This window comes from Pristis pectinata, chromosome 10, assembly GCF_009764475.1.
Source record: "Pristis pectinata isolate sPriPec2 chromosome 10, sPriPec2.1.pri, whole genome shotgun sequence".
Classification (NCBI taxonomy): Eukaryota; Metazoa; Chordata; class Chondrichthyes; order Rhinopristiformes; family Pristidae; genus Pristis; species Pristis pectinata.
This window is the reverse complement of record NC_067414.1, coordinates 14,565,841-14,582,073: the sequence shown is the minus strand read 5'-3', so window position 1 is coordinate 14,582,073 and position 16,233 is coordinate 14,565,841. Positions and strand designations below refer to the sequence as shown.

Genomic DNA, 16,233 nt, shown 5'->3' with positions numbered 1-16,233 from the left:
GCATCCAGTCCAACAATGCCCCTATTTAAAAGTGATCCTCTTCGATCTCAAATCTTCCTCTGCCTCTTCACACTTTGTCTCTGTGACCTCTGCCACCCCTACAGTCCTCCAGCATCACCAATTGTTCCACATTCTGCTGTGCCCTTGTTGCTGAGACCCTTCCTTCCTGGGGTTCTCTCCATAAACTGCTCTGTCTTTACACCAATCTCTTGCTCCAACATAAAACCAGAAAATGCTGCAAGTACTCAGCAGGTGAGGCCACATACAGTCAAAGAGTTATACAACATGGAAACAGGCCCTTCAGCCCAACTCATCCATGCTGACCAAGGTGCCTACCTGAGCTAGTCCCATTTACCATAACCCCTAAACCTTTGCTATCATGTCCCTGTATGAATGTCTTTTTAACAGTGAGATTATACCCACCTCCACCACTTCCTCTGGCAGCTCGTTCCTTATACCCACCATCTGTGGGCAGAGAAACAGAGTCAACTTTTCAAATCTAAGACCCATGGGCAGGAGACAAAACAAGCATGATGTGGCCTCACCTGTTGAGTATTTTCAGCATTTTCTGTTTTTATGTTAGCTAAGATAAGATTTCTTTATTAGTCACATGTACATCAAAACACACAGTGAAATGCACCTTTTACGTAGAGTGTTCTCGGGGCAGCCCGCAGGTGTCGCCACGCTTCTGGTGCCAACATAGCATGCCCACAACTTCCTAACCCGTACGTCTTTGGAATGTGGGAGGAAACCGGAGCACCCGGAGGAAACCCACACAGACAGGGGGAGAACATACAAACTCCTTACAGACAGCAGCCGGAATTGAACCCGGGTCATTGGCGGTTGTAATAGCGTTACGCTAACCGCTACACTACTGCGCCTGCCCACAAGCAAGTAACTAGTTCCACTGGGGCTCGAACCCAGGACCTTCTGCATGTCAAGCAGATGTGATAACCACTAGACTCTGGAACCACATTTCCAGCATCTGCAGTTTTTTTGATTCTCTCTTCCTTTAACATATTCCTTAAAACCTTCTTCATTAACTCACCACATTTAAAATCTCCTTCAGTGACCGTGTCCCAGATTTTTGTCTGCTGATGTTGCTTGGAAGAACCTCCTGACGTATATCAGTGTTAAAGGTTGAGCAGTGAAAGCAAGGTGCTGCTGTTATTATGTTGTCTCCTCCCACTCATGGTGCACTGCCTCCGGGTTCAGGACTATGTGAATCCAGCACAATTTACCCAGGAGCAATATTGAGGCCAGGACTGGCAGATCTCAGAGCTTGCAATGAATTGTGAGACTTGGGAGGTGTAAAGGGAGTGGTGAGACATAAGAACAGTGTCAAGGAGATGTGGATGTGAAGGTAATGATACAAACTTAACTTCCACCTGTTTTGATGCTCGAATGGGCTTTGTGGGGATACAGGTGTTGGTTATGCAGGAATGGCGGGCCATTCCATTGAGGAGAGCTTTGTGTAAGGAGCATCCATCATGCTAAAACCTAAATGGAAGGAGGTAGGAATGGACCCAATGGAAATTGTGAATTGTTTTATTTCAGATCACTTCGGCTGCCTGCCCCTCACAAGGCTCTGCCTCCTCCTTCCCATCAGCCCCTGGCGAGGACCTATTAGGGCTCTGGCTGGTCATCGGAGGGGGTTGCTTCTGGGAATTTTAACCAATAGCAGTGCCCCTGCCAGAGCACCACAAGCAGAACCTGTGGTGTGGCCCCCACAGTGACTGGGCAACTTCAGGGGCGTGGCCTTGTCCAATCTTCATTACCGTGCGCGAGATTTCGAGTTGCCAGTGGGAGTCATTGTGGCTGGGGAGTGTCTGGACCTACCAGGAGCCCTTCAGTTGCCACCTTCAAAAGCGGCAAGGATTGCATTGTGGAGCTGGTGGAGAATAAGTGTCTGGGATATCTCCAGGTCATCAGAACTTGTGTGCCAGGCACCACCGACATCGTCACAGAGGAAATCCCACCTTTCCATGTCTACAAGCTCCACCTCTGCTACCCGTGACCATCTTGAGAAGTGTGGCACTGGATAAAGTTCTATCTCTCTGCACTGCATCTTATTTCCCCAGGGAAAGTACTGTAAGTATGAAATGGGGATAAACTGAAGACGCGAGTTCTGACAAAGATGTCCCCTACAAGGATAGGACTTATTCCTTTGGTATTGGCAGCAGAGACACTGCTCTGTATCTGGCTGAATATTTTAACAACTGCAGAAGCTGGGAATCTGATATGGGGACATCACATGCTGACTGCTTCAGTCGACAGTAGGTCAGACAGCATCGGTGGAGAGAGAAACAGTGTTAATGATTTACATTGAAGACCCGTCATAGACAAATGGTCTTCAACCTGAAACATTATCTCTGTTTCTCTCTCCAAAGATGCTACCTGACCTGAACATCTCCAGCATTTTCTGACAGAGTGCAATGTCCCCATATCTAACCTGGATGGAGTATTGTGCTCTGGAACAGCAGCACTGTACCTTTGGTGTAACCAACCTCCCAGCAACTTTCCAAGGCCATAGATAAGTTGGAGTCTAACATAACCCCCAGGCTGAACTAATACTCAACACGAAAGAGAAAAGTTACACAAAGGTGCACCATAAAGCTTTGAATTTAGAAATTACTGAGAAAGATGGAATTACTAAGATGATTTCCAGAGAAGGATAAGTTTGGGGTGAGAGTACTTGGAGACATTATGATCATAAAACCCTCATTTTTCATTTATTTAGTACCTGGAACTGGCAGTAATTTCTCTAGATCCTTTACTGTGAAAACAAAATACCAGTAAAATTATGAAAAAGTGCTAACACTGTTATTAGGAAATGGACCTCAGATTTAACATTCAAGGCATTAAACAACAGAACAATGTAGCTATGGGAGACCTATCACACAGAGCCAGCTTATTCCATCCCTATGATCCCTGTCAATGATTCACTCTGAGAGCCTCCTCACATCCCTCTCCAGTTCATCCCACAGTGTAATCCTCTGTTCCTTACCTCCTTCCATCAGTGCTGGTGGCTATTTCCCTCCAGTGCTCTTCTCACCCAACTCCTGCTCACATTCTCACTTTCCACCTCCGACAGGGTTTACAGAACTAGCCCCAGGGATGAGCCAATGTGCCCTTTGAAAATTAAAAATAACACAAGTGCCTAAAGCAAACACAAACATGGAATCTTTAAGGCAAATATCCCTGAATCATCAGTCTAGGCATTACTCACCCCAGCTTCCCAAGTCTACCCCTGATTACTAAGCATGACTGCTCCTTCAACAGTATCTACCCTCCTTTTAAGGAATGGGATATCTAGTCTTAACTCTCCAGTATAACCCAGACCGGGGGTGGATAAAGGCAAGTGGGATTGGACGAAGGGAATGAAGATGTGGCAGTTAGCCAGAAAACTCAGGTGATGAGAACAACATGCACATGAAAGGGGCAATTGCCCTGCTGCCTGCAAACTGCCACCAGAGATCAGAGCTGCAGGTGAAGGTGTGTGGGTTGCGAAGGCCCCTCTTTCTGTCAGGATGACCTCAAGGTTGTTAGCACTGATTGCCCAGTCTAACCTCTCCATTCCTGAGGTGACCCCAGGTGTAGGGCAGAAAGACGAACAAAAGTCTTTGGGGGATTGCCCATGCTTGCATTTGCTGGTATTAGTTTATTATTGTCACTTGTACTGAGGTACAGTGAAAAACATGTCTTGCATACCATTCATACAGATCAATTCCTTACACAGTGCAGTTCCATTGAGTTAGTACAGAGTTCATTGATGTAGTACAGGTAAAAACAATAACAGTACAGAGTAAAGTGTCACCGCTACAGAGAAAGTGCAGTGCAATAAGGTGCAAGGTCACAACAAGGTAGATTGTGAAATCATAGTCCATCTCATCGTATAAGGGAACCGCTCAATAGTCTTATCACAGTGGGGTAGAAGCTGTCCTTAAGTCTGGTGGTACGTGCCCTCAGGCTCCTGTATCTTCTACCCGATGGAAGAGGAGAGAAGAGAGAATGACCTGGGGGGGTGGGAACAGAGTGATCAGTGCTGTACACCGTGGCAGAGAGGTGGTGAGCTGGAGTGACACTGAAAAATGAACACGTCTTCAACAATGGCAAGCAAAAGTGTTAGTGACAGAGTGGTAGAATTAGACAAGTGTGCCACACTTCTGGATGACTGATTATGGACATCGCTGACAAGGTGAGCATTTCTTGCCCATCCTTAATTGCCCACGAGAAGATGGCGGTGAGTTTCTTTCTTAAGCTGCTGCAGTCCTTCTGGTGAAGGTACTCCTGCAAGGTGGGACTTCAGGATTTCCAACCAGCGACAATGAAGAAGCAGCAATATATTTCCAATGTGTGTAACTTGGATGGGAACATCAGGTATTTTCAGGCACTGATAGTTAACGGCACCCTTGGTCTGTATCCCTCAATCCTCTGATCCAAAAATCCGATCACGCCCTCAATGAGAATATTAAGAATAACCCTTGTCCTCTGTAAACAGGAGCTCTGTTATAATAATACTAACGGCAATAATAAAGATAGTAACAACATGTGCTGTTATAGGGAAGTCTTTTCGAAGAAGGAACACTACAAGTGAGTTGAGTGTTTGATAATGAGTAAACACACAGATAAAGGTAATTTGGTCCTTCTTGCTCAGACCAATGAACCTGCTCCATGTGAGCCTCTACCCAACGATCTATATCTAACCCCATCAGCAGAACAATGTTTTACTCTTCCTCCTGTTTATCTAGCCCTTTCTTAAATCTAAGTACATTTGCACCTCAGCCATATCTACGTGTTGCTGAGTCATCCTTTCCAACTATCCTCTGATTGTTTGCTTCCCCGGGTTTTCTAACACATGGAGTGCCCCGTGTGAAACATCTTCCATGCATTCACCCCCATAAACTTCAAGACTTCGATTAGGTCACTGTTCAGTTTGGTGTGTTAAACCCATTCTTCACTTTGAACAGACTACTCACTAGCTGGAAACTGGTAAGGCCCAGAGTATTTTATTCCCCTTCATGGGAATATGTTATAAATCTCACTCATTTTGTTCAGTGTTTTGTCACTTGTTCCCCTAAACGTTTGGAAAGCAGTGAAGGAGTTGTAGGGCAGTGTATTCAACACCTATGACTTTAGTTTTCAAAAGGTTCTTGCTCATTCTGTAACTGTAACATGGTCAATTCAATGAACCCACTTTGTTGGCAAATTAAAGCTGTTTCTCACCTTGCTCGGCTGATGTTTGCTTCTAATTGGAGTAAGGAAAGGGAGAAGCTTACAGGAGAGAAAGAGGGACACAGTGTATCCAGAAAGAAAAAGCCAATTATACATTGGAAAGTTAGAGCACTGAATCCCTTGTGGGAGACAGAACCATGTAATCACAACCAACAACAGAATCCACAGACAAGAGGAGCCAAGTCACTCTCAGAAGAATGCAGGAAACGTGTAAGCCTTTTATTGAAGTCATGTAATGTCAGAAATGCAACATCACAGAGAACCGGGTTAGATAAAAGGCAGTGGGCAGCTAATCATTTTTTGTTTTTGCATATTGACTTTGCTATGGTAATGGCTAAACTAATCTCATCCTGTTGGGTGTACATGCTGAGCCATTTTTGGTCCTTCCTGCTGGGAAAAGGGGCATTGCTGGTTCAAAGCAGCAATCCTGGGATTTGGAATCACCAGTCAGGTAAAGTCCTCCTGTTACGTTGTGGTGGATGAAGGATTTACATTACACCTACAACTGATGACTATACAGCAGCCGTTTGAGAGGGCACAGAGAACTTTGTTTAATGTCTCATCCAAAACATGGTTTCTGATAGTCCAGAATTCCCTCAGTACTGCTGTGGAGAGAGGTGACAGCCTGGGTTATGGTCTCTGAAATCAGACTTCAACCCACAAGTGTGCTCTTAAGTGAGTTAAGTCTAACTCCCAAGTCCCTTGAAAACCTGGAGGCAAGCTCAGAACCAGTGTGGGAATAAGCAACTTTAAAGAAATTATTTTCATCTTTCTAACATTACAAAGAGAGGCAAGTATCTATGGGGGCTTTTCCTGTGGAGAGTTGCACCTGAAGGCTCAATTTCTTTCCCCTTTTTCAGGCACAGAACAGTTCGTTGTTAGTGACCCAAAATCTTAACACACTGTTACCGATAATAACAGATGAACACTTAATGTTTGACATTTTTCTCTCTGCCAACAGAAGCATTAATCCAATCGAAATAAACAGGTTGACATCTTCATTAAAATAATACACAGTGGAACACTCCGAATGCATTAAGCCATCATCTGCTGTTCACACAATTTCTAGCCTGTGTTGCTGTTTTGACTTGTTCATAAGGTTTATTTTGTATTGAAAATAAATTAATTACTCTTGGCAATCTTTGATTAAAAATTGAAGTGCGTGAAAACACTTTTTTTTTGCAGTAATACGCCTGGATTCTGTGCTTCTAAATCATTCTGACACAGCCTTCAAACACCTCCATTTTACTATGAATGTTTTCTGCCATAATCCAGCCCTCCCCAGTTACTGCACTGTAACAAAGGGACCTCCACTTCCAGACACATAAGCAGCCTGAAAACAGCTTTCAAAGTTTCAGTGCAGAGACCCAAGTATATCATTCAGGTTTGCTACTCCAGAATTAAGGGAGAGCTGCAGTGCTTTGTTTCATGAGACATTAACCCACCCCTCTCATGCTGCTCTTCAAGGAATTCAGGAAGTTTTTCACTTGTGTTCTGGGCCAATGTTAATCCCCAAACTAACACCATTAAAAGCAAACAAACTACTCTCGATGCTGGTTATCTGAAATAAAAGCAGAAAATATGCTGGAAATACTCAGCAAGTCAGGCAGCATCTGTTGAGAGAGAGAAACGGAATTAACATTTCTGGTTGATTGAAAGCGAAGGATCTGATTCATTATCCCATGCTTGTAAGTATCACCTATTGCATTTTCTATATTACAACAGAGACGAGCCTTTAAGGAAGTACTTCATTATCCCTGAAGGGTTTGAGGATGTCCAGGGATCATGACAGAGATGGTATGAATGTTTTTCTTTTTTAACTCCTGCTGGCTGGCCTGGATTTGCAAGCAGGAGCAGTCAGATCTTCAAGGCTCAAGGCAAACTTAGTGCTCCTGACGCTTCCTAAATCCCAAAATGCATACACCCACAAATTCAAGCAGTAGGGGAAGACCTCTGCAGGCCCTTATATCATCCTAAGGTTCGAGTCATACAGCACTGAAACAGGCTCTTTGCCTCATTGAGTCCACACCCACCATCACGCACCCATTTGTACTAATCCTTCACCCATCCCATCTTTTATTCTCCCCATATTCCCATCAACTTCACGCTAGATGTTCCATTCACCTGCACAGTAGGAGCAATATACAGTGGCCAACTAACCAACCAGGTCGCCTTTGGGACGTGGGAGGAAGCTGGATCACCTGGGAAGGAAACCTATGCTGTCACAGGGAGAACGTACAAAGTTCACACAGGCAGCACTGGAGGTCATATTGAACCTGGGTGCTGTGAGGAAGCAGCTTGACTTGATGTGCCTCTCTTGGATTGAGGAAATAAGGGACATGCAACCAGAGTTATACTGTCAGTCATACTGGTGTGAAAGCTGCTTGGAATTGCAAACATATATGGGTTAATGGTTTGGATTTTCTGAACTTCATTAGGGTTGGTAGCTGGAATCTTATCAATTTCCCACCACTGTTGGAATCCCCATCAATTGGTTGGGCACAAATTTCCTGTTGTTCCCCAGCATTTACACTGGGGAATCTGCCCACCAAAGCTGCACCAGGGTAGGCCTAGAACAGAAACATGAAGTCATTCATTTCACTGGAGAAGAATGGCTGCAAGGGAGAGAGGTAAGTACTAGGTAAATTGCGTTCTATTTAATTAGTTTAACCACTTGAATGTTTTTATTGCTTTTAAGTATTTTTTATTAAATTCATTAATTTTTATGTGTATTTGAATGTCAGATAAACTCAAAGCTTTTGACAGCCAGCTACAGCAAAAACATTGCTTATTTGCCTGATGAAGCTTTTTGTTTCAACTTGGTGTGGCTGGGACTTGGTCCAGCTCCCTCAAGTGATGATGTTCCATGTGGGGCATCCTGCACTGATGACACCTCACTGGAAAGGATTTGAGACAGCTTCAGCACAAAAATCCTCATTGGGGGATTCAACGTGGTAAGTGTGGATTTAGTAGGTAGGAGAGTATGGAACTCAACTGGAGAGCAGTCAACAGAAGATTCAGGGCTAATGTGTGACCAGACTGCATCTCGAAGAATGATCACACTCCTTCAAATGGAATACTTCCAGGATTTTTCAAACATTCAGAGCTTGTGTTTTTCTGTTTAATTACCATTTTTCTCTGTTAAATAAACTTTATCTGCACCTTTCTACTTGGGTAAGGATATCTGACTCCAACCAGGAGATCATGCCCTGTTCACAGTGACCACCTTCGTGGCTGATTGTATTCTGGCTGCAAGTAATGCCCTTTCAGCTCAGCTAATGGGCAGAGGTGATTGCAACAACATTTCTGGGTTTCATTCTATCACACAGCACAGAAGAAAGCTCTTCACCCCACAATACGGGTGCCTGATCTCTGAATGATCTATCTAATTAGTCTGAAACACCCCACCATTTTCTCCACAGCCCTGCCAATTTATAGTTTTCAAGTATTTCTCTAATTCTCTTTTGAATTTGACTGTTGAACCTGCTTCTACCTTCCAGCCTCTGCACTCCAGTTATAACAACTCACTGCTTACAGCAACTCTCATCTCCCCTCTAATTATTGAAGACCTCTCCCCTCTGGAAGTTCTTCCTACTGCCTCTGGAAATGGGTTTTCCTTACTTTATGAATATTTCTGCACAAGTTTTGGATTCCTGTATTCGGTTTCTCCAACCTGACCGATCCTGAGGAGGACAATTACAGTGCCTGTGGTCCCTCTATATAACGTAGATAAGGTGAATGGTCACACTCGTCTTCCCAGGGAATGGTGTGTCTAAAACCAGAGGGCATAGGCTTAAGGTGAGAGGGGAAACTCTGAGGGGCAACTTTTTCACACAAAGGGAGGTGGAACAAGCTGGGTTTAGCAGACTAGGTGACCGTTTCGCAGAACACCTGCGCTCTGTCTGTAACTGCGACCTGCATCTCCCTGTTGCCAGTCTCTCCAACTCCCCCTCCCACACTATCACAGGTACGTTAGTCCTCGGCCTCCACTGCCAGGAGAATTCCAAGCACAAACAGCGCCTCATTTTCCATCTTGGAACCTTACAGCCTAACGGCATGAACATTGAATTCTCCCACTTTAAGTAATCCCCACACCCTTCCCCACAAACCCCACCCCCACTATGCTTCTCTTCCCTTTCCTAGCCTATCTCTCATTGTTCTGCTCTCCCTTTTTTCCCCTCTCTCCTTTGACCCATCCCCCGGTGGATCTGCTCTCTCTTGCCCCGCACCTGCCCATCACTATCTCTTAACTGCATCTACCTATCACCACCCTGTGCCCACCCCACCTCCCCTCTTCTGTCCACCTATCACTGCTCTGCTTTTCCCTCCTATATATTGGGCTTCCCCTTTTCCTATCTTCAGTCCTGAAGAAGGGTCCTGACCCGAAACATTGACTGCCTGCTTTTCTTCACAGGTGCTGCCTGACCTGCTGAGTTCTTCTGGCATTACAGTGTTTTTCATCTGGATTCCAGCATCTGCAGTCCTTTGTTTCTCTGGTTACAATTACAAGGTTTAAAAGATATTTCAACAGGTACAGGGCTGGACACACCAGGGACTGCAGATGCTGAAATCTGGAGCAAAAAGTAAACTGTTGGAGTAACTCGGGTGAGTCAGCATCTATGGAGGAAAATAGACAGTCGATGTTTTGGATGGAGACTTTTTTTTAAACTTTATTTATACAGCAAAGTAACAGGCCCTTCTGGCCCAATGAGCCCGCGCTGCCCAATTACACCCATGTTAACCTACCAACCCATACGTCTTTGGAATGTGGGAGGAAGCCGGAGCACCCGGAGGAAACCCACGCAGACACCGGGAGAACGTACAAACTCCTTACAGACAGTGGCAGGAATCGAATGCTGATCACTAGCATTGTAATAGCGTTAAGCTAACCCTTCATCTGTTCTGATAGAGAGGAGATAGCCAGTATAAATAGGTGAGGGGAAGGGATGAGGCAAGAACTGGCAAGTGACAGGTAGATCAAGGTGAGGAGGGCTGACAAGCGGATGGAGAAGGAAGAGTGGAAACAGCGATAGAAGCTGGGACGTGATAGGTGTAGTCAACAAAGGGGACATGGATAGGAAGGGATATGGGCCAAACACAGGCAAATGGGACTAGCTCAGGTAAGCAACTTGGTCAAGCATGGACAAGATGGGCCAAAGGGCCTGTTTCCATGATGTATGACTCTGACATCTGGTACCATTCTGGGTAATCTGTATGACCTCCATCCCCTTAGTGATCAACACTACCAGTGTGTGTGCCAGTATTCTCTAAGCAAGTAAGTGAAATATCACAGATCAGTGTAGCATTAGGAGCATTTGTTCATATTCTAGTGATTTCATCAGCAATACCGCATTGTTAGGACGTTAGGTTGAGAGACTTTAATGGAACATGCAATGGGATTCATCTGGATTAGTGGAGTTAGTCATTAGCTGGTGTGACCCATGATGCCAATATTTGCCTTTGCCTACCATCCTAAGGGACCCAATCAGAGAAAAATAATCATTTGGGAAAAAAAGGGGTATTAGTGGAAAGTTAATGCCATGGTTTTGAAGGAAAGGGGAGAGACTTGGCAAAGAGTTGTGATTGATGAGAGTTGTGGAAAAAATGTCCAAGCTGTGATCGGAGATGGGATCAGATGATGGGAGAGAAAGAGGCCAAGGAGCCCAGAAGAACTTGGGGCTAGAAATTGGAGTTCACCATCTTATGGTGTGCTAAATGTGTGTTGTGTACATTGCTTATACTTGCTTGATCTCCCAAAAATATCGGTAGAATTGGGCAAGAAATAAATGTAAAGTGGCACAGGTATTCGGGGGTTGAGAGAGGATTGACACAGCCCCCATTGGGAGCTGCCTGCAGGGGTCACAGCCATCACATTATTGTCACGCTGGGAAGAGGGTCAGTGTCGTAAGAACCATCCTCATGGACAAAAAAGACTAAAGTGGGGGAGTGGGACGAATACACAAGGGTGGGGTGTGCAGCGCTCTCCAGTATGGCTGGGCCACCCCAACACAATCGTCTGGCCCAATTGAGTCCTGTGCCATACATGGCCCCAGGCCGGTGGTCGAGGACTGGTGATGAAGGGGCAGGTGACTGAGGGGTTGGTGATCAAGGGGCCTGTGACTGACTGTTAGTCATCAAGAAGTTGGTGATCGAGGGGTTGGTAATTAAGAAGTCAGTGATCAAGTGGCCGATGATCAAGGGTTGGTGACCAAGAAGTCAGTGATCAGTGGGTCAGTGATCGTGGGATCAGTGATCTATGGGTCTGTGATCAAGGAATCAGTGATTGAGGGATCAATGGGTCTGTGATCAAGGGATCAGTGATTGGGGGGTTGGTGATTGAGACATCAGTGATGGAAAGGTTGGTGATTGGGGTCCAATGATCACAGCAGCAGTTGGATTGGATTTACACTAAGGGACGGGGCCCAGGGAGGGGAATCCCGAATGCTGGCCATGGAAAACTGGGGCTGGCAGTGGCTGTTAACTGCAAGCTCATTGCCGGTTCCTGCGCGATGTGCTCCTGGTTTTACTATGGGCGTATGTGGAAGGTCACAGGTTGTGCCCAAGAGCTGCAACTCTGCTGAAAGATGTTATAAGATGATGAGAGGTATTGATAGGGTAGATAGTCAGAGGCTTTTCCCCAGGGCTGAATTGGTGGCCACAAGAAGACACAGGTTTAAGGTGCTGGGGAGTAGATATAGAGGAGATGTCAGGGGTAAGTTTTTTACTCAGAGAGTGGTAAGTGTGTGGAATGGGCTGCCGGAAATGATGGTGGAGGTTGATACGATAGGGTCTTTCAAGAGACTGTTAGATCGGTATATGGAGCTGAGTAAAATAGAGGGCTATGGGTAAGCCTAGTAATTTCTAGGGTAGGGACATGTTTGGCACAGCTTTGTGGGCTGAAGGGCCTGAATTGTGCTGTAATTGTTCTATGTTCTATGAAAGTATGCACAGCATGGTCATCAGCTGTATGACCACCACTGGACATATACTGGCTGCCCCAAGGTGAATGGTATGGGGCAATGCCCAGGCCAATTACCCAGTGATCTCTAGTCAACCTGAAAATGGTCGCTAGTGCGATCTAATGCATGGAAAATCGGTTTAGGCCCAGTGGGAAGAGGAGGGATGGATGAACAATACGGCAGATAAGATGGGAGGCCACCAGCAGAACTTAGAGAGAACTTATCTGCATTCAGAGAGGGGATGAGATGGAGACAGAGATGGTGACATTGCTGAGGGGGTGGTGGGTGAATTGAGTAATAACAAGGGTGTGGGGGAAAGGTCTTCGAACACCATGGTTAGTTCAGCCTCAGAAAGGGGGTGAGGAGTGAGATCAATTCTCTGCCGCTGGTATTGCAGGGACGGCAAGTGGTGACTTCTGCCAACCTTTGACCAGAGCAAATGATGGTGATGCCCAAGGTCGGTTGCTTAGTTAACCAATGGGGAGACACGGAGGTTGTGTGGGCTCCAGCGAGGAACTGCCCAACACGCTCAGCATGAGTGGAAGCTGAGGGTTGGTGGTAGCTCCAGCGCATGTAACAGGATCTTCCAGGGAAAACATTGGGGAGATCCAACCAGAAATCACACAAAACGCTGCACTCTACTCAAAAAGGAAGATGCTAATTTAATAATTTCGCAACCAAGTAAGTGTTGAACCACCTGTGCTTCAGTCTCAATCCAGCCACCAATGACTGACAGTGCAGTGCATTATTGCTGTGGCTTGGGTCCAGTGATTCGCAGATTATAAGGGAAGGAATGTCTGCCCCTGTGCACAAGAGCCTGGAAGAAGAGAATGTCATTGTGAATATGGAGCCATGGCTGGCAATGGACAGGGAGACTCTCTGCTGAGTCCCCGTCATGGTCACTGCCACTTGAAGGACTTCCTTCCAAGTACCGCCAGTGTGCACTGAGCATCTCCGACTTGCATGTTCACGTTGGAGGCAAACGATGGAACAACCTCATTTGATGGATTTCCCTGTCACCCACAAAGAGTCTAGTGGTCACTCAGCTCAGCTGGTGTTTACATTTCACAGGAGTCTCCCCACACCCTACTGCATTGCTCCCAGTCATCACACACTTCTATTCCTCCGTCCCTCTCCCACTTCCCAGAGAGAGGGGTGATGACTGACACATACAAGATCCCAAGAACATTCTGCATTGTCAGAGGTGCCAGCTTTCAGATGTGATGTTAAACTGAGCCCCTCTCACCTCAATGTAAATGAACCCATGATACCTGTGGAGAAAGAACAGGATGGTTAATCCGTTGCACTGGCTCATATTTCCAGTAGTGGGAGAGTCTAGGACCAGAGGGCACAGCCTCAGAATAAAAGGATGTCCCTTTAGAACAGAGATGAGGAGGAATTTCTTTAGCCAGAGGGTGGTGAATCTGTGGAATTCATTGCCACAGATGGCTGGGGAGGCCAAGTCATTGGGTGTATTTAAAGTGGAGGTTGATAGATTCTTGATTAGTAAGGGCGTCAAAAGTTACAGGGAGAAGGCAGAAGAATGGGGTTGAGAGGGAAAAGTAAATCAGCCATGATTGAATAGTGGAGCAGACTCGATGGGCCGAATGGCCAAATTTTGCTCCTATGTCTTATGGTCAAATATTTGCAGCACGGTAGCCTAGCGGTTAGCGCAACGCTATTACAGCGCCAGCGATCGGGGTTCGATTCCCATTGCTGTCTGTAAGGAGTTTGTACATTCTCCCATGTCTGTGTGGGTTTCCTCCGGATGCTCCGGTTTCCTCCCTCATTCTAAAAGACGTACGGGTAGGTCAATTTGGGTTTTAAATGGGCAGCGCAGACTCGTTGGGCCGGAAGGGCCTGTTACCACGCTGTAAATAAAATTTTTAAAAATTTTTTTAAAAATTAAATCAATCTCTGCTTATCTGGTCATTATTGCTGTAGATTCTGCTGTGCACTGATTGGCTGTCAACTTCCCCACATGACAAACATTTCTGAAATACCTCACCACTCTGAACACACCTCAGAGTCAAAGTCAAGTTTATTGTTACATGCACAGGTACCTGTACGCACAGGTGCAATGAAAAACTTACCTGCCGCAGCATCACAGGCACTAGCATCTGATAAACAACATTCACAAGAGAAACATAAACATAAATTATACGGAATTTTTACAAGGAAGAACACAATTTGAACAAAGAAAACGAAGTCCATTTTAGTGCAAAGTTGCTATACTGAGGTTGTGATTAGGGTTGTGCAGGCTGGTGAAAGAACCGAATGGTTGAAGGGAAGTCGCTGTTCTTGAGCCTAGTGGTGTAGGACTGCAGGCTTCTGTGCCTCCTGCCCAATGGTAGCCGCAAGAAGATGGCACATTCGCTCAGGAAACTCATCTGTGCCATTACAGAAAGGTCCTTTTGAAAGAAGTTAGAAGCAGGGACCACCTGTTGTCGTTGGCAAGGAGCATACGCCTCAGGCTGCAGCATGTGTCAGCAGTGGGGGCGAACACAAGGACCGAGCAGATTCCCCTGCCTGGGAACGGCACATCCAGGACAGGGCTCGGGAGGTGTTGTCAGCAGAAGGAACAGAGCTTGAAGCCTGCAGAAATGCTCCTGCAAAATTTTTAATAGACTGTCGATTATATGTAAATTATATGTAAATTACCCAACAGAAGGCTGTGAGGGTACCTGGCCTTTTGCAATGCTGGTAATTCTTCAGACATTTGGCCTCATTCTCAAGCTTCAAATCCCTGACACAAACATATATTCCCGGGTGTTCATTATTATTTAAATGAGTGCTTCAGATTAAAGAAGGTAACGCGCGCCTTCCTGGTAACGAGGATGAAAGCAGCGGCCTCTTGGTTACAGGTTTGGGTCTAGTGACTTGCAGATTATAAGTGAAGGAATGTGAGTGGAATGTCTGTCCCTGTGCACAGAGCCTGGAAGAAAGAATGTCATTGTGAATATGGAGCCATGGCTGGCAATGGACAGGGAGACTCTCTGCTGAGTCCCCGTCATGGTCACTGCCACTTGAAGGACTTCCCTCCAAGTATCGCCAGTGTGCACTGAACATCTCCAGCAATATTCCGACTTGCATGTTCACATCGGAGGCAAACGATGGAACAACCTCATTTGATGGATTTCCCCGTCACCCACAAAGAATCTGGTGTTCACTTGGCTCAGTCAGTGTTTACATTTCACAGGAGTCTCTCCATGCCCTACTGCATCGCTCCCAGTCACCACATCCTTCCACTCCTCCATCCCTCTCCCACTGCCAAGAGTGAGAGGGGTGATGACTGAAGCATACAAGATCCCAAGGAGTGGATGTGAAGTAGATGCAAAAGCACCTTCATTGCTCTCTCATGCAAAAGCACTGTGCCAGCAGAGCAGTTTTTATGATTGGGAAAAGCAAACCTTCTCATATTCATTGGTGCAATGGCAGGGTAGATGTGGAGAGCGTGTTTCCTTTTGTGGGACAATCTAGAGCCAAGTGTCACTGTTTAAAAATAAGGAGCTGCCTGTTTAACACAGACATGTGGGAAAAATATTTCCTCTCAGAGAGTTCATGAGTCTTTGGAACTCTTTCCCTCAAAGGGCAGTATAAGCAGAGTATAAATATTTTTAAGGCAAGTGTATGAGAATCAGATTTATTATCACTGACTTAGAGGACTTGAAATTAGTTGTTTAGCAGCAGCAGTACAGTGCAAAGACATTCAATTTACTATAAGTTTACCATACAAATTAACTAAATAGTGCAAACAAACAGGAATAATGAGGTAGTGCTTATGGGTTCTTGGATCATTCAGAAATCTGATGGTGGAGGGGAAGAAGCTGTTCTTGAATCATTGAGTGTGTGTCTTCAGGCTTCTGTACTTCCTCCCCAGTGGTAGTAACAAGAAGAGGGCATGCCCCGGCTGGTGAGGGTCCTTAGTGATGGATACCATCTTCTTGAGGAACCGCCTCTTAATGGAGCTGGCTGAGTCTACAACCTTCTGCAGACCCTTGAGATCCTGCGCATTGGAGCCTCCATACCAGGCGATGAT

At 45.7% G+C, this 16,233-nt stretch overlaps 1 non-coding gene across 1 annotated transcript; it reads right to left on the bottom strand.

Annotated features, from left to right (window-relative positions):
• Positions 1–899: 899 nt before the first annotated feature.
• Positions 900–972, bottom strand: trnav-gac (transfer RNA valine (anticodon GAC)). Its single transcript has one exon. It is a non-coding gene; the product is annotated as a tRNA-Val (tRNA).
• Positions 973–16,233: the final 15,261 nt, after the last annotated feature.